This window comes from Aricia agestis, chromosome 5 (genome assembly GCF_905147365.1).
Source record: "Aricia agestis chromosome 5, ilAriAges1.1, whole genome shotgun sequence".
NCBI classification, from domain to species: Eukaryota; Metazoa; Arthropoda; class Insecta; order Lepidoptera; family Lycaenidae; genus Aricia; species Aricia agestis.
The window spans coordinates 19,065,391-19,084,765 of record NC_056410.1 but is presented as its reverse complement, the minus strand read 5'-3'; the positions used below and the strand labels follow the sequence as shown (position 1 = coordinate 19,084,765).

Below are 19,375 nucleotides of genomic sequence, written 5' to 3'. Positions count from 1 at the left end.
AATTGGGCAAGCTTTTTTCTAGTACCTCTGCTGATAATTTTGGCGTCGATATAATACAGCTCAATTTCGAAGATCAGTTGGTATGAATATAAAACTAAAGCAATGCATGGTATAAAAGAAAGTCGCTTGTAATGTTCCGTGGCAGGACGATAAAGTAACTACTGCGAACATTTTATCTTAAACTAGATGACCCGATGAACTTCGTATCATTTCCACCTAATATGAACCTTCCCTGGATTTTCCACGAATGACTAAAATTAGCCAAATCAGTTCAGCCACTAAAATTTATATAAATTTAGCAAATAAATCAAAAAATTACGTCTACTTGATTAAAAGAAAAAATAACACGTTTAAATTTAAACTATAAACAAAAGTTTCACAAAGTTATTGGAGTAGCAAATGTTGCGTGAACCAAATTGGTATATCTCGACCGCATATTGCGGCGTCGGGATTGTATTCGCAAAGCCGATTATACCTCACGGTCTGACCTGCCCATCGGATGCCCTAACCCCAACCTCAATTGTGACGTCCCAGGGCTCAAAAACAAATAGAGGTAAGATTTGCATTTGTTAAACCATTTAACTGTTGGATTTAATCATGCTCATAGGGGTACGGTTCCGCATGCGTATACCACCACCCTATCCAGCGTTTAGTGAGTGCGGAGACGCTGCGCGGACGGGACGTCGCTACCCCGGTGCGAGATTCCGCGATGTTTTAGACCGATCGTGGTTCCTTCGAGTGTTGTGTATCGTCAGTGGATTATGTGCGTTGCGAAAAGTTAACTTGATTTTTAATAATATTCATGTTTTAATATCAATAAATTTCAGGTAAAAAGTTAATACTAAACTTTAAAAAAAGCAACCCACTTGTTATGTAAGGATGGTATACAATAATACGAAAACGTGTTACGATAAAGAAATTAATTCAAGCAGAAAAGGGTTAGAACATAAAGCATGTTTTCGTAGCTATAAATTAAAGGGTCTTTGCATTTAAGAGAAGCACTTAGCAAATGTTTTTATAAGCTAGACGTAATTCCCGGATTAAGTAAAAATGTACTTGAGTTTGTTTTAATGGGCGCTAAAATTTTACCAGCCTTTTTGCTTTACAGCAATTTCACTGGGAACTTGTGTTTGAAGCTTTAATAACATGGAAAGGCATACTTTGGAGTTTGTAAAAAAGACCATTTTTATGAAATTGTAAGGGATATCGTTACTCACAAAATTTTGGTTCTCTTCAAACGATTTTCTCGTGAGTTATTGGTTTACCTAAAACGGTTCTATGCCATTTGACTCTTCGACGATATATGGCGAACCTATAGTATTTATGAGGTTTGCCATAGCCATTACGGTCTCAGCCGTCGTTAAGCTATAATATTTAACGAGCGCTGACCTAAGCCATTGTGTGCATTTTAGTTTATTTTTGCAGTCCTAAAGAGCAGGGTTACCTCCAAAATTTTAGCTTCGGTTTAAAATGCTGGCCTACTTTTTGACCTTTTTGCTGCTTTGAATTAACTTATTCGTCGAGTATACGTTTTGCATGTACCTATGTATGCAAAAACAGAGTTAAAATAAACGAAATTTGGAAGCAACATGAAATAAGGATCAAAGTCTTTTAGGATTATCTTTCGCTTTCGCATGCTTAAGATTATCCCCTATTAATATGTAGTAAAGAGCAATTTTGAAAGCAATTTCACGGTTTTAATTTTTTTCGATGTTAAAAGACTTTCTCAGTTGTTAATTTTTAAAAGCTTTAGCGCTTTCTTTATCTCCTGAAGGCTCATCACATTTAACTGATTAATGTGGAAATATACAAATGTCATAATTATAGCATTTTTGTTCAGACACAATTTTAACTGGATCCTAATTCCAGTATTCCAATTCTACAGGAATGCTCCTTCGTTTCTTGTTCGATCCAGTTACATTTTTATTATCACACAAAAACAAAGATTTTTATAATTTATACAAGACGTAAATACCGTATTTTGTGGTTTGAAAAGAAGGTGACTGGGTCGAACAAGAAAGCAAGCTACAATAATATTATTATGTTGAATTAGAATTTTAGAAGTGGCTTACATAATTTAAATATTATTTATCCAAGGGTTCATAAGATAAAATCGCTTGATAGTCGTATTATGTCTTTCTATATTGTGCTCTCCAAATGACTTGTCCTCTAGAAAGGGCTCTCAGATGAGTTCATGTTGAGGACTAATAACCTTCCTCAGATTCAACCAGCTTAATCTTAATCTCTCAATCACTTATAAGAAAAATAGTGTAGGTTTAGCTTCCTATATATTTTATTTACTTCTTGAAATATAATAATTTGATTCATTGTTAACAAAATGTTATGTTCGCCTAGATTCTAGATCAAAATTTTAGTAACGTATAATTTATTTCATTATTATATTACTAGCGACCCGCCCCAGCTTTGCACGGGTATAAAATATAATATACTTAGCTTATTTCACTCACTGAAAAAAATATTAAAATCGATCCGGTAGTTTTGATTTATATTCATTACTAGTTATAATATTATTATTAAATCAAACGTAAGTCCATATTTTGAACTAATAAAAATGATGACATTCAGACAATGTTTCATTTAGAATCTATCCGAAGCTAGATCTGTCTCCATAGAGGCATAAGAGTCGAGGCAATAAATCGCCTAAAAATTGCTTTTGTGGCATAAATATTGAATTTATACCTGCAGAGATGGTACATGAAACTATGTCAGCGACATCATAATTCTCTTTGATCAAACTGTCATTAATTTTTTTCTCTGAAAAAAATCTGGTTTAACTATTTATAGTTTACCCAGTAATCCATAAGCTAAAATAATTTAAAAGAATTAAGGCTGCAGAAGATTTCCACACATATTTTCCTACTAAAATAAATTTGACCAAAGTGGCGAAAGTAGTAAAAGAATAAAATTAATTATGCAGCACCCGTTCTCTTGTAAGCTCTTATTTAAAAACTCTTTTCGTTCCAGCTTTGGATTTAAGTGTTGATTTGAGGCAACCTATTCTTTATGAAAAAACTTTATCACTGGTGGTAAACCGAGGTCGTCAAATCTTATTTTTGTGATTAAAAATATTATAGTCATCTTTATATTACGGGAGCCCTAGAACATTTTTTTTGATTACTATTAAGGTAATTTTTTGTGAGTAGCTTCATTTTGATAAGACGAATAACATTTTTATCTGCGAAAAATCTTGAAAGTGGTAGCTAAGAGAAATAGAAAGGATTTCATATTTTGACTTGATGGTCCTAATGTTTATTGGGCCAGTCTCATTTGTTTGAGCCACCGGGCAAAGGAGATTGCAAAATTTTATTACGAGGTTCTTGGTTATAAGATTATTTCATGTTTCTGGAAAATATTGTTCATTAGTTAAGTAGATTGCATTATGTCATAATTACATCATCATCTTTATTTTGTACCTTTGTTGTGTAATCATCTTTTATTGCTTGTTTTATTATTTTTAATTAATTATTAATATTATAAGTTTCATTATTGTTTTATTTAATTACAGCAATTAGATGAAACATAGTGCATGTCAGTAACATTACAATAGTAATATGAACTAATAGTACGGGAGCCCTAGAACATTTTTTTTGTTACTATCAAGCTAATTTTTGTGAGTAGCTTCATTTTGATAAGACGAATAACATTTTTATCTGCGAAAAATCTTGAAAGTGGTAGCTAAGAGAAATAGAAAGGATTTCATATTTTGACTTGATGGTCCCAAAATGTTCTATTTGTAGGACAATGTTACTCTTAAATTATATAACTATTAACCTATCAATATACAAAAAATCAGCTTGTTAGGGTTCCGTTTTAGGGTTTTGGGTGGGTTAATAGTCATAAGAGTAACATTGTCCTACAAATTTAATAAAACAGTCCATATTTAAGGACCATCAATTCAAAGTATGAAATCTTTTCTATCTCTGTCAGCTACCACTTTAGAGATTTTTCGCAAATAAAAATGTTGTTCGTCTTATCAAAATGAAGCTACTCACAAAAATTAGCTTGATAGTAACAAAAAAAAATGTTCTAGGGCTCCCGTACTATTAGTTCATATTACTATTGTAATGTTACTGACATGCACTATGTTTCATCTAATTGCTGTAATTAAATAAAACAATAATGAAACTTATAATATTAATAATTAATTAAAAATAATAAAACAAGCAATAAAAGATGATTACACAACAAAGGTACAAAATAAAGATGATGATGTAATTATGACATAATGCAATCTACTTAACTAATGAACAATATTTTCCAGAAACATGAAATAATCTTATAACCAAGAACCTCGTAATAAAATTTTGCAATCTCCTTTGCCCGGTGGCTCAAACAAATGAGACTGGCCCAATAAACATTAGGAGTATAAATAAAGTTGGGAAGCCAAACCTAGTTGATGGACAGCCGGTATAAATTATAGGAGCCGTTGTGGTTAAGGTTTCCACTTTCGTATACTTACATTCGATCGTATACGAATGTGTGTAATTGATGGGCGGTTCTTGTAATTGGAATTAGGAGATACTTTATAAAAAAGGGATATAGGAGATACAAGAGATATATTGTAGAGAATAAGTATTATATTACCTACGTTAAAACATAATACACAAAGGCGTCAAAAACTAATATAAAAAAGTTATAATACTTGCAATTTGCATACATCAAAATATTTTTAAAATACTTTTATAAAATCGTAAGTTATAATAATATTTTGAAATGCAGTTACTTTACGTATATCTTGATCGTGGGAATGGCAGACACAATAGATATTCAATAGTTATGCGACAGCCGGGTGCCGCTTGGGGATTGATGGGTTAAATTTCAGTTTGAATGTATTCTAAGTTTATGGCTGTCCAGTGTCCATGTAACTTACAACACCAAACGACCAAAATGTAATTCCAAATACTATCTATCCGAAACTTTAAACTCCATATTGGACCAGCAGAGTAATTTTACGGTCGGTTGGTTTCTCTGACAGCTCTACCCCACTCGAAAATCCGGTACATGTCGCACAAAGTAAGGATTAAAAGTACCAGTTCTTTGGCTGGACAATTTATCAGTCCATAAAAGAATACGTTTGGGGATAAAACCCGCATAACCGTATTAGTTTTTGTGGCAACGGGCTTTACACTGTTATATCCGATCGATAGTGTTACATTTGTAAAAGATAATATTAATTTTAGTCTTTCCACCTTTACTGCCGTACTCAGAGATGAATATTAATTACTCAGCTGTAATTGAATGAAGATTTTGAATCCCCATAAACTATCTGTCAAACTCTTTAATAAATTGAATTTTAATCATCATTAAAATGTCTCTGCGGCCGTTGATTTCTTAAAATTTTTGACTAGTGAATGTCAATCTGATATACCTTATATATCTTTAAGTTTAGGCTTTGGTTTTTAAAGTATAATAGACCACTATCACGACATTAGTAATTGAAATGGAGTATTTTAAGATAGAATATATTTGATTCGATTCGTGAAAACTGTAAACGCTGCAGACTTTGGGATGTAACATACATTTTTACAATTTCACGTACGACTCGTTCGGACCGAAAAGGTTAATGTTAATGCGATGTTCTTAGATTCTAAGTGATATTGCGACTGACCCTAATAAAATGTTGAAGATATACAATTTTAGAACTTTCAGTCGATGGAGGAAGATATTTTTAATCGTGATTCTAATTTTGAACAGTTTTGCTGTTTTAGCTTGAATGATTTCATGTAAAAGCTCATCGGTACTAAAATTTATGTTTACTACTACAATAATAAAATGTTGATTACATTTCAAAAGCATTTTTCAAGTTACTGTTTCATTAAAAATATAGGTGTTAACACCTCCCCCTTTTAATGTGTAACGTGGATTTACGCGGCATGTGATGACGTCGCGGTCGCTTCCGATCCCGGGACTCAGTGTCATTCGGTTGTATGGTAATTCGATTCTCATCAATTCTGATTAAATTGAATCAAAGTCAAGGATTCAAAAATCTCATTAAATTTTTTTATCTTAGCGTGATACTGGTATGAGTAATGGTTTAAATATAACGTTATTTCTCTCGTTACAAATAACATAATATTATTTAACCCAGTCTTATCTATTTGCCTAGATCTTTGCAACTGAGCCTTATAAAACAATTTATTGCATATTGTCCCGTTCAAAATACAATGCTTATTTCAGGAATACTTACGTCAAATTTTGTCAATGATGATTCTAATACAATCATTTGGATCACAATAACTTAATCAATATACTTCAATTGGGATTAAATTCTGATTCGGATTTCATTTCTATCTTGTGTAAACTATTTCACATTCGTTAATTCGAGTACGTCCCGATTTCGGCGGCACGTTCATTTACGGGAACTCGCTATGACGGCGGATATCGGGACTCGTGTCATTCGGTAATTCACATCTCATCAATTCTGCTTAAATTGAAATGAGTCGCTCAACGCATTTCACATTTCTATCATCCGTATTTATTCGGCGCGTATTTATCACGTGATTTATTTTTAGGTTTTCATCCTTGAGTGCTTTCGTGAGATGACTGATTGATTTGGTATGTATGTCGCAGCCGACTGGTTTAAATAGCCGTTTAATCAAACAGCTAGCCTTTTGACTGAACAACGCCATTCAATCACACGGCTATACGTCGTTTAGCCGACTTGTTGACTACAACGTTTAACACTACAGCTAGACGACGCTTAGCCAACTGGTCTGTTTTTGTTTTGGCGGGGGGCTGTGCCCCCCGAGCCCCCCTTTTATTTAAAGGCGGTCGCCGGCTGCTGCCGCAGCACGCTCGCTGCGCTCGCTCGGCTCCCTCTGTGTTGTGGTCTAAGTTCTAACCTAACCTAACCAACTTTTGGACTTTCTGGATTGTGTTTGTTTTTCTTTTGACGGGGGGCTGTGCCCCCCGAACCCCCCTTTCGGGGGAGGCTGCGTCCATCCATTTCATAATCCCGTAATTTCTCCTCGAATATTTGTTGAAATTTTAATTCACTCGTATGTGCCTCGACAATTTTTGTCTCTTTAATAACACTTGTAACTTTTATTAACTACTTTCTTTCCGAAAAACAACCACAAACACCAACAAACACCTGCTAGTTGACGCCATATTGTAAATAAGCGCATCTAGCGCCGCAGCGGTGCGCGCTGAACTAATTCAATTAGACGGTGGCTTTTGAATCAGCTGTAGTGTTGAACGTTTTGAGCGACTAAAATATTCAATAGAAAAGCTAGACGTGTGATTGAATGGCGTTGTTCAGTCAAAGGGCTAGCTGTTTGCATTTAAACCAGTCGGCTGCGACATGTATATGGCCAATTAATATAAAATTAGTTAGGATTGTTTCAAATTATTGTAAGCCTAGACGTACCTAAGACTGTGTTACAACGGTGAAAATACAGCTAATATAAAGCAAACAAACAACTCAGAATAACCTTATAAAACTTGAGTCAGACAAGTGAAATAAGCCTCGTAATCTCCGAAAGTTATTTCCCTTTACATTGTACATTTCAGTAAATCCGGTATTAAGATAATAATAAAATCCTTCTGGATTGTAGAAAAAGATCAAAACATTCGTGGAAACCATTTGTTTCAAAGAAACAGAACCACTAATCTCTTCGGTTGGTCTGAAATATCACTAGCGGGTTAAGGCAGGCTTGATCGATGGATCCTATTCCGAGTGTAACGTAACCTATGTTAGGTACATTGTGTGAGTCTGTAGTATGATTCAGCAGTACTGCATGATTGTTGTATTGTGCCGCGTACGAATGCTATAATACTTTATCTATGAATGTAGCTTCATTTATGTTTCGATAGACTTACATTTGATATAGGTACAATATTAAATGTTGGAGGAAAATAAAATCAGGAGCTCTTAAATTATATTGTACCTAACAGAAGTTAAGTATATTTAACTTCTGTTACAATATAATTTAAGAGTTTAAATATTAGTATTTATTAGAAGGATTGCTTTGATATCATATGATATATTTTTAATTACAATCGCTATCGTCTTCACAATATGAAGATCATTTCAGTTTTCCGAGCAAAGAAAATGTCTCTGCATTGTTAAAGCTATAAAGTCTCTTCTGGTGAACTACGATCACTTACAATAATTCCTGATATTGGAAAGAACATTTTAATCACAAGATCAATTCAAAGGAATTGAATTATTCATTCATCTGGCTTATAACCGGTATCATCCCGAGCAATATTACTGAAATGTACACTTCTTGTTTACGATACGACTTTAAATGTTACTAGTTCACTTTTAATGGTACAATTTTTGGGCTATCTTTTATTAAATTGCTTTTGATGTAAACAATGAGTTGAATCAGTAATTATTGATAGATAATATAAAATATTATCTATCAATGATCAATGACGACGTGGACGAATTTAGACGTGGGTGAGCCATGCTTCGGTACGAATAGGCCAGCTCGACCGGAGAAATACCATGTTCTCACAGAAAACCGGCGTGAAACAGCTCTTGCGCTGTGTTTCGCCGACTGAGTGAGTTTATCGGAGGCCCAATCCCCTTCCCTTTCCATCCCTACCCTCCCCTATTACCCTATTCCCTCTTAAAAGGCCGACAACGCACCTGCAGCTCTTCTGATGCTGCAAGTATCCATGGGCGACGGAAGTTGCTTTCTATCAGGTGACCCGTTTGCTCGTTTACCCCCCTGATTTCATAAAAAATATATATACTTAATACATGGATCACTAATAATTTTCAGTTTCGTCAAATAAAACGATATTAATTAATGATTCATCGTAATTTAGCTCTATATCATCAAAGATACAGTTGTTCGACGTTTTACAGTGCAACTCTAATCTTATATTTTTAACGAGCAATTCTTGTATCTATACTTATACTATTCATTTTATTAAATATATTATATAATTATAATTATATAATATATATTATATAATTATAAAGCGGAAGAGTTTGTTAGTTTGTTTGTTTGTTTGAAGGCGCTAATCTCGAGAACTACTGGTACGATTTGTAAAACTCTTTCAGTGTTAGATAGTCCATTTATTTAGAAAGGCTATAAGCTTTATTTTATCACGCTACGACTAATAGGAGAGAGAAATAAAGGGAAATGTGAAAAAAACTGGGAAATTATATTTTGAAAGGGCTTATCTCACGAACTACTGGAGCAATTTTTCTGTTATTTGGCACAGATAAGAAGTAGACCACGTAAAGGATCATTTTTGTGGACTAAATAATAAATAAGCCGCGCGGAACGTCTAGTATAATATGTATATATAATATATATAATTGGAATCTCGGTATCGCCTCCAACGATTTTCATGAAATTTAGTATATAGGGGGTTTCGGGGGCGATAAATCGATCTTGCTAGGAATCATATTTAGAAAATGTAATTTTTTCGTGTTTTATCGAATACCGAGCAAAGTTCGGTCAAATAGCTAGTTCAATAATTATTATCTGTTATACTTTGCAATTTCGCGTTAAAATTACACAACTAGATGACGTTGTCACGCGTGTCGTGTGACGTGTCTTATCTGTCGCGCTAAAATTTTATCTTTATTAATTTATCGAGCGGGCATCATTCGTTTTTTCGGGAAAAGTATCTTAAGTTCAGCTAAGTGAAGAGGTAACAGACGGACAGACACAATTTGTCATTTATTATAAAAATATTATAGCAAATGACGCCCGCAACGCCTTTGCGCCAAAATTCGTTTATTCGTTTTTTAGGGATAAAAATTATCTTATGTCCTTTCCCGCATGAGTAACTCGGTTCAGCGGTTTGGGCGTGAAGAGGTAACAAACAGACATTTGCATTTATAATATTACTAATATAATAAATGCGAATAAAAATGTTATACAAACGTACAAACATAACCCAGTTTAATTTGTATATTTTACAGCTTGTCGCGTGCAGCTTGTGTAGTGTGTAGTGTGTGCTGTGACTGCAAACCTTTTATCAGATGAATGGCGCCTCTCGGCATTATGCATCTCTGTTGGAACTTGCGCTGTTTTGTATGACATGTATAAAAGTGGAAACATAACTATGATTTCATTTCACACTATTTTAGTGTAAAATAGTGTTTTAGCTTGGGAGATACATTTTAAAAGTCCATATTATTTTTAAAACTCTGTTTAATATGTTATATTTTACAAGGATTTAACAAGTCATCCATAATATTATAATTAATGTTAAAGTGTGTCCGTCTGTTACTTCGTAGCACCTCCATCGTGATTCGTGGGTATCGCAGACACTATAGATTTTCAAAGCCGGCTGCTGCTTCGGGATTGATAGGTTATGTCTAAACCGCTGAACCGATTTAGCTGAAAATTGGTATAGAGATACTTTAAATGCCGGGAAAGGACATAAGGATTTTTTTATACCAGAAAAATGTACGGTTCCCGTGCTATAAACGATTTTTTGCGAAACGGAGTTGCGGGCAGCAACTAGTATGATTATAATTATTTTAATGCTGAAATGGGGTAAAAATATAAGAAAATACAAAATAAAATATGAAGACCTGAGTGAATGAAGTGGGTAACTAACAATTTGAGGACTGTCGTTTTTTGCATAAAAAGCCTCCATTTATGCAAAAATTAGGGCCGGAAAAATGATTAAATATCACAAAATGTGGATTTTATATATATAGCTAGATGTTTTAGCTAGATGATGAATTAGGTAAGTTACAAGGTTTGTTGAAATTATAAAGGGAAAAATATAAGGATTTATTTGCTCTTAAGTTGTAAAATGTTACTTACTCATTTCTGCTTTCCTAGCGGCTTCGCTTGCATGGAATATAATATGTATGGCATGCAAACTTTGATTCCCAACAAACGAATTATTTTTGTAACAACCTAAATTAATAAAAATATCTCTCTAGATAGAAATAAAATCAATTGGACCTCAAACAGCTCAGTAGATAGAAAATAAAACAGCGCATATTTATGAGTGTTTGCACGACGTAAAAAGTTGTAAGTATCCTGGCGAGACACGCCAAACAACGGAGGTGGATCAATCGATCATAAACTCGCTGATAAAGATATTCTGCTGAGAGTCGTAAAGGGCACCACATTATAGACGTTTACTACCAAAAGCCTAAGAAGGTTCTTAGCGAAAATAAGAGTTATGATTTTACTAGAAAATGTTGTCGGATTTTATAAATTTAAGTTGATTAATTTTTTGAACTGATTTTTTTCTAATTCAAAGAGATTATGTAAACCTTGAAGAGAGGCTCTAAAAAAGGCCGGCAACACACCTGTAACTCTTTTGATGTAGCGATTGTCTATGAGCGACGGTAGTTGCTTTACTTTACTTTACTTTAGTAAAGTAGGGTAGCACAAAAATCAAATCAAACCTATCCCAATACGGCCAATCCAAAATTATTGTTAGTTTAGAATGCAGAATGGTTCCACCACACCATATTATGATACATACCTATTATGTCCCATAACCTCTAAATAAAGGGCAAAACGTGAAGTACCATCGAAAAAAAATATTCATAGGCAGGTAGACCTACGTCATTTGGTCGCACTATGTCAAACTCAGCCGATAGATTCACATTGAAATGACAGAATCCAACCGAATAACGTAGGTCCGCTATCTCACATCTGCCTACGAAACAACGCCTCTAATTTTTTATTTTTTTATTTACAATCTTATTTATATTATAGATATATTCTAATATTACAATCGATTCATTAATCCTAACCCGGAGGAACCTTGTCGCGACAAATGTATTTTCGCTGTCTATGCCTCAGTCTCATCTGAATTATTCAACATGTCATCAGATATTTCTTATTAAACTTAATATATTCGTCGGGCATTCGCTACATGTCATTTACGAGAATACAACACTTATTGTGTACTACAAGTAAGGACTCTCTTCTAGTGCGAAAAAAGTAATAAAATATGATTACATTATTACGATCAGATACAATTTATTCATAGGCAAATAGCACCTACTTCGTTCGGTCGGTTTATGTCAAGCTAAGTCTATCATCTCTGCAAACCCAACCAAATTAAGTGGAAGCGTCAACTACTCTCACTTTTTTTTTCTGTGACTACTAATTTTGTATTTACTTTTATTTTTATTCAATTTTTTTATTTCAACAATTCTCTTTTCTTTTGTTTTTGATTGTGTCATGATAAGTAATCTGCAAAAATAAAAAGTGTTTTTTTCAAAAACAATAACAACATTATGCAACTTCACAAAAACATTCAAATAAGGGGTCACTTTATATTCATGAGTTATTAAATTATTCCAAATCTACAAACAACTTATGGCATGACAAAATACTTCAATTTGTTCGGCTTAAATAATGCACGAGGAAAGATGAAGCCGAATTTAAAAATCCTTCCGAAGTTTTTTATACTTAACATTAATTTCACCCCGAGGAGAAATAAAGACATGAGTGGATGAAGTGGGTAAGTAACATTTTATAACTTAAGAGCAATTTATCATTTTTTCCCTTACAATTTAAACAAATTTTGTGACTTAGCTTCTTCAATCTTTTTATTTTTATTTTAAATAATTTTTCGGAACAAAAGCCTCATAATTAAAAAATCGGCCAAGTGCCAGTTGGACTCGCGCACGAAGGGTTCCGTACCATTATAGAGCAAAAATAGAAAAAAGGTCCCGTTTTTACCCTTTGGGTACGGAACCCAAAAAAAAAAACAATTTCTAAATTACTAGTTACCCACTTCATCTACTCGTGCCTCAAATTTTATCATACATTTATAACCAATTGATATTTTTTCATGAGTCCTAGATCGTAAGAACTGCCATTTGTAACTTGGGTTTGCAATTTATTGGTATAATTTATCATTTTATCGAATTTCCCTTGTCATAAAATAACGACCGGCTACTTTATTCCTATACGTGATAGGAAAAAGGTGAATTCTTTGCCATAAAGTATTTAATCGAACGGCCTACCGAATTTATGAGAACCTTTGCCGTTACTTGATCGATAAGATGTGACACAAACGTTTTAAGTAAAGTAATAATAGCTCCCACACCGGTTTCGGTGACGGTGGCCGGTTTCACTGAAACCAGGCCAGCTACGCAGGAGTAATTTTATAGTGCCCAAGTGTGTGCGCAGTACTCAAGAGCACTCTCTATTCCTTTACTCTCATAACCCAGTGGGACGAAAGACCGACACGACCGGCGAGAGATCAGGCGCAGGACCGACTTTTTACATGCCCATCCGACGCATCCAGGCCATCTTACTTGTCAGACAATCAGGTGATCAGCCTGCATTGTCCTAACTAAACTTGGAAACAACATCCAACGAGGGAATCGAACCCATGACCCCCGAGTCAAGAGCCGCGCTCTATACCACTAGACCACGGAGGCGATGGTCTATAAAGTAGGTTACATATTGAAATATCATAATTCACAATAACCAAAGTATGTAAAAGTAATAATATATTTAAATGCAGTTTAAATCTTACTTTTAAACTAAACTCTTATGATGATTTTGATTTTTGAGATTATAATTATGTGATACAGAGTGTCACATAACTAAGTAATAATACTTTAGGGTATGCATGGGTACCTTAGACTAAGAGTATATAGAGGTCGCTGTGAAAGTAGCAGCGCTGACAAAGAAACTTTTTAAAACTTTTATATCGAAAAAGGTTGCTGGGGCATACAAATCATAAAAAAATGCTCTTTCAACGCTGCTACTTTCACTGTAAACTCTATGTAAGGGACACAAACACACCCTAATGTATTATCACTTAGTTTTATTACACCCTGTATAAGATCAATTTCGTGCATATACGTGCGAGAATAATACTTTTAAATCACGGTTATGAATTTCCGAATGGAAATAATAATTCCAAATCACAATTCTTAAGCAGACTCATTATCTCGTCGGTAAAGACTGAAAAAATAAAAATCGTTAGTATAACAAAGGAAACCGGAACCAATTTTAATTAAACTCAACCTCAACTATTAAGCAGAGCAGTGACTTTTTCGAAAGTTTTATTATGAAGCCATTTAGCCAAGACTTTTTCGTTATCGCTTCGTTTTATAATCGCCGATCAAAGTGTATGGAATTGACATAAGCGTTCGTTAATATGACGCTGACGTTCGACTCGACTTATCTCAACTCCATACATTTTGATCGGCGATTCTATAACGAAGCGATAAAGAAAAGATTTTGGCTCACCCCCAGAACTGAAACTTTACAACACGTGCTTTGCATTCGCGGGGAATTTAAACCTAAGAAATTTAAATATAACTTCATTCGTAACGAGCAAAATTACGATAGAAATAAAACTATTTTATGCTACGAAATACGACGACGAATGAAATTTAATGAATCTAAAGTCAACCTTCATAGAAAAGAATAACTTTTATTATTTTGTATGAAGGTTGACTTTAGATTTATTAAATTTAATTTCATTTGAAATATATTTTTTAAATGGTCCTTCATAATATGTAAAAGAAAAAAATCGGATATTTCGGTGTAATATTGGACGAAGTTCTACGCAGAAATCCGATAACTCCGTTAAGATATTCACTTACCCAAATGTATTTTATAAAACATCAAACTTTATGCGAGAGACTGGGCTCGTGTTACTCACGGATGATTAAACAAGGGCTGATAGCAGCGGGGTCAGGACGCCTTGATGAATCGCTCCATTGATTTTATATTTTAAACTAAAACATAGATATAGTACGGCCCACTTACGCTATTCTCGGTTAAAGTTAACTCAGGGCTTTATTAATGACTAGCTGTTGCCCGCGACTTCGTCCGCGTGGACTTCAGTTTATAGCGCGCGATGTCAACAAAATTGGTGTCAAAAGCTTTTATAAAAAAAACCCTGGTACCTCTTAAATCGATACAGCTGTGCAGTGTGCACACAATAAGTACTTCATTTTTTATATTAAACTTTATATTTTATGCCAAATTTTAAAGCTTATTTAGCCCCCCAATTACACAACTTTACCCATAAACTATTTATCATTGATAGGTTTAGCCCCAATTTCACCAACGTCTGTTAGTGTTAACAGCTTGTTTTTTTTTTTTTTTTTTTATTATAAAATTGGGGCCGTCTATAGACTGTTCGTCCATATCCTTTTTTTGTTATTTTATTATTTAGATTTTTCGCACCAAGGATAATTGAAATAAAATTATGAATTTTAATTAATTGTGGTCCATCACGCCATGGACACATTTTTTTTTTTTATATATGTGTATATGTATATTTAATAGAATAGAGTATAATATGTTATACATATAATAAATAAATATATACATTTATTGTTTTATAAATTGCATAATAATAATATGTTTTGAACGGTGAGGTCCCAGTCGGTGTGGCGGCCAGTAGATCCGACATTTTCCGATTTCCTTAGATTTTATGCTGCTCCACCCTTTGCCTTTAGATGTTGTGACATTGGCTTGGTGGAGAGGGGTCACTCAAGCTGGGTGGAGTTTCTAGGTTGTTAAAAAGATATCGTTCTGTGTCGAATCTACCCGCCATGTGGCTTAGGACTTCTGTCTTTAGGACTGTCTTTTATAGCCATTTTTATATTATAATCTTTTATGTGTTCGGTTAACAGCTTGTTAAAATGTCCTGTCTTCTCTTTCATTCATATGAAAAACGAAACAGCTAACGTAATACTAATTCGAGCATTAACTTTAACAGTCGTTGGTGAAATTTGGTCTTAAGAGGATACACCAGGGGCTAGAAAAATGAATAAAAAGTACGTGTAATATCTATAGCTGTCTCCCTTACCTCAAGCCTATACCGCAGAACGCGATAGAGACAACTGCAGAAAATCCAGAAAATCAACGATTCGTTGTTCCCTGATTCCTTCTCCAAAACTTAACCAATTTAAGTACTTTTTTCACTAAAGATTAAAGAAAGGCTTGAGCTATGTTCCTATGTTTTGCTTTTTTTTGTATAATCTAGCCAAATCTGTTTTCTAGACGTTTGAACACAGCGGAAAATCTGGCCATTTTTTTGGGTATTTGAACGTTCATATCTTATTTAATAATTAAATTATGAAAAAAAAGAAAACATAGGGACATTGTATTAGTGGCCGTAGATATTCAGGAAAAAAATTATAACTTTACTAGCATTATCCAGGGAGGAAACAGGGGACAACGTTTGTATGGAAAAAAGGGCGGTGTGGACTCCTCTTAAGGTTACGTCACTGCCTGCACAGGTAAAGTACTGAGTTATTTAATACCGTAGAATAGATATAACAATCGAAAAAATCGAGACTTAAATGTAAGATGATACCACCTCTTATAGAAAGACTTTTGAGCAAGCATCAGCGCGATGTAGAAGACGCACGGCGCCATCTATTATGAATTTTTTGAACAAATTTACGACCCTTACAACCCTTTTTTCCAGTAAAAAAGTAGCCTATGTCCTTTCTCAGGCTTTAGACTATCTGTATACAAAATTTCATTACAATCGGTTCGGTAGTTTTGGCGTTTGGCGCGAAAGCGAGACTGACAGACAGACAGACAGAGATACTTTCGCATTTATAATATTAGTATAGATTATGTGCACATTGCACAGCTGTTTTTGGGTATTTTGATTAATTAAGGGCCGCGCTACACCGGAATGGCAGCGGGGAGGCGAGCACTTTCAGCGCTGCCATTCCGGTGTAGCGCGGCCCTAAGAGGGGTACCACTTACCAGGGTTTTAAAAAGTTTTTAAATTTGACACATATTTTGTTGACACCGCGCGCTATAAACAGCTAGTTATGAATAAAAACAATAATTTAAAATAAAGTAAGTATGATTAGTTCTGTTACAATAATGAAGTAAAAAATAAAACGCCATCTGTTTTCATATATTAGAATTAAAATGTTGATTGCATTGATATATTTTCTGGATGGAATATAGGCCAACACGGTACACTCGAACTCCTTAGAAATGCAGTAGGAGTTCTATAAGATAAGATAGATTGATTAATATTATACCAAGTGATAATATTATTAAACATAATATTCTAACGTATTAAAAACTATAAACAAAAACATAATAACTAATAAGTATGTTTAGTTCTATGTTACAATGAAGTAAAAAATAAAACGCCATCTGTTAAATCCTATTACAACTAAAATGTTCATTGAATCGATATATTTCTGGATTTTTATAATATTATACATAAAATATATTTAAGATTTTTGAAATATTATTTTAATACACATCCAAGACCCAGGAACATTGAAAACTTTTTGTTCCGCCTGCGGGACTCGAACCCAGGGCCCCCGGGATGAGCGCTGGCCACGCGCAATGCGAATTAATTTTCATCGATATTTTCATGGAAATAAGATATTTTCCCACATCAAAATGTAGCCTAGAATAACTGTGTACAAAATTTCATTGCAATCGGTTCAGTAGTTTTGGCGTGAAAGCGATACAGACAGACAGACAGAGATACTTTCGCATTTATAATATTAGTATAGATTAGTATAGATATAGATATACTAATCATACAAATGCAAAAAGTGTGTCTGTCTGTCTGTTACGCGTTACGGTTTGGAAATACTTAGTCCCAGGAAAGGACATAGGATACTTTTTATCCTGAAAAAATGTGTAGTTCCCGGCGATAAACGAATTTTGCCGCAACGGAGTCGCGGGCGTCATCTAATGAATGTATATATAAAAGTATGTTATGTGTTTCGGTTCTACCTACTTATGATAGGAATATAACAGTACAGCAGCGTTTGTCAACCCCCCCCCCCCCCCTGGGGTCGCGACTTACAGTTTGGAAAACACTGCTGTATAGTTAAAGTAACAAGCAAAGTTACAAAAATTATGATAATATGAGATAATATACCGTATCTAATTTTTGTAAATCGTTAAGGAGTTTTGGAAATATGCATAACATAATTTTTTAAAGAGTAAGGAAAAAAATGTAGATATGGCAACGGAATACTGTTTTGGGTAGAAACATAAAAAGTAAATAGGCTTCGCTAATAATGGGTCATTTGCATCCGCAATTCCCGTTCAATCGCTGCAAAAAACTGGGATACGAATGTAGAACATTCCAGCAACTTATTGCATTTCAGTCAATGAAATTCTATGTTTACTCGATAACATAGCAAATTGAACAGATAGTTAGGTTTAAGTGTTTTATGGACTACTGCCGCACTCAGAGTGGAATCTCAATTACTTAAATGTAATTTTAATTAAAATTTTGACATAGGCCCAATACATTATATTCTGTCAAACTCTTCATTAACTTGAAGGTTTATAATTAAACTTTTTAATCGGGACTTAACGCGACTTATTTAAGTAGTAATGCTACTACGAGTTTAATTATAAATTATAATGCAACGCGAAAGTTTAAAATGTTACTTGAAGGTTAATCACAATTAAATGTCTCTGAGTACGGCGGTAAGTAATGTATGTATTTAAGTCTTAAAATATTTTTTTATTAATTTATTAACAGTCACCTTTTTCTTAACCCAATGTCTGGCTAACTAATATTATTATAGGCATTGCTGAGTTTTTTGTTGATTTCCTATTAAAGTTACTTTTTCTGAGGACAAGGGTTTAATTTAACATTATAAAAAAAAATATTTAGTTGCTATGTGATTAGCCTTGGCGAATTATTATTTTACACACAATATCTGTTAGTGGCTGATCTACATATTATAGAGTGATTTTTAATACAGACATTGCTGTTCTGATTATGATTTTTTGAATTTGGTTATCAATTTATTTTGAGGGTTTTATTAATTTAAGCAACCGAGCAAATGCATTAACTATCAAAATATTATGTTTCTTATTTATTAGATTAGTATGTAACTTTTGATAAACAACTTATTTAGTATAACAGCTTTAAGTCTTAACATAACTAACCACTGAAGTACTAAAATGTTTTATCTCTCTAAAATGTACTAAACTGCATTTCGTTCTAAACACTTACGGATTTTGTCGCGGAGCACTTTTCTTACTCTCGTCGTTTTGGCTACTTTGCAGCGGCCGTGGCCGTGGCCACAGGTGGACTGAGCTGTGACCTTTATTCGGTCTAAATCGAAAGACATAATAATTGATAAAACTACGGGTAGTTTAAACTAAAGCGGGCCATAAACGCAAGGGTGTACTTGACAGGTTTGCTTGTGCAGTTGCGCCTGTCAGGAAAAGTTGAGACAAAACATGCACAGTTCTGTGACATACACGCTCCGGTTTACCCGAACAGTTGACCTGTTCAGGCAAACCTGTCAGGCACACCTTTGGGTGTATGGTCTGCTTTAAACAAGTTTGATCATCTGTCACCTCAGTGGCTGCTGGAAATAAGCGTACGTCAGGAACAAGAAAAGTACGCTCAAATCCGTAAATATTTAAAACGTTATGAATTCGCGTACATATTCTTCCTTGTACCA

General features: G+C 34.1%; 1 protein-coding gene and 1 long non-coding RNA gene across 2 annotated transcripts in view; one reads left to right on the top strand and one right to left on the bottom strand.

Annotated features, from left to right (window-relative positions):
- The first annotated feature begins 669 nt into the window (after window positions 1-669).
- The window catches only part of LOC121727314 (disks large homolog 2-like), a 53,753-nt gene continuing 35,047 nt past the window's right edge, over window positions 670-19,375 (top strand). The window contains exon 1 of the mRNA XM_042115075.1: window positions 670-763. The gene's annotated coding sequence lies outside the window, so the exon portion shown is untranslated. The remainder of the gene's footprint in view (window positions 764-19,375) is intronic.
- On the bottom strand, window positions 3,252-19,003 carry LOC121727315. The gene is made up of 3 exons (XR_006035648.1): window positions 18,919-19,003; window positions 7,113-7,117; window positions 3,252-3,263 (listed from the first exon to the last, which is right to left on the bottom strand). It is a non-coding gene; the product is annotated as an uncharacterized LOC121727315 (long non-coding RNA).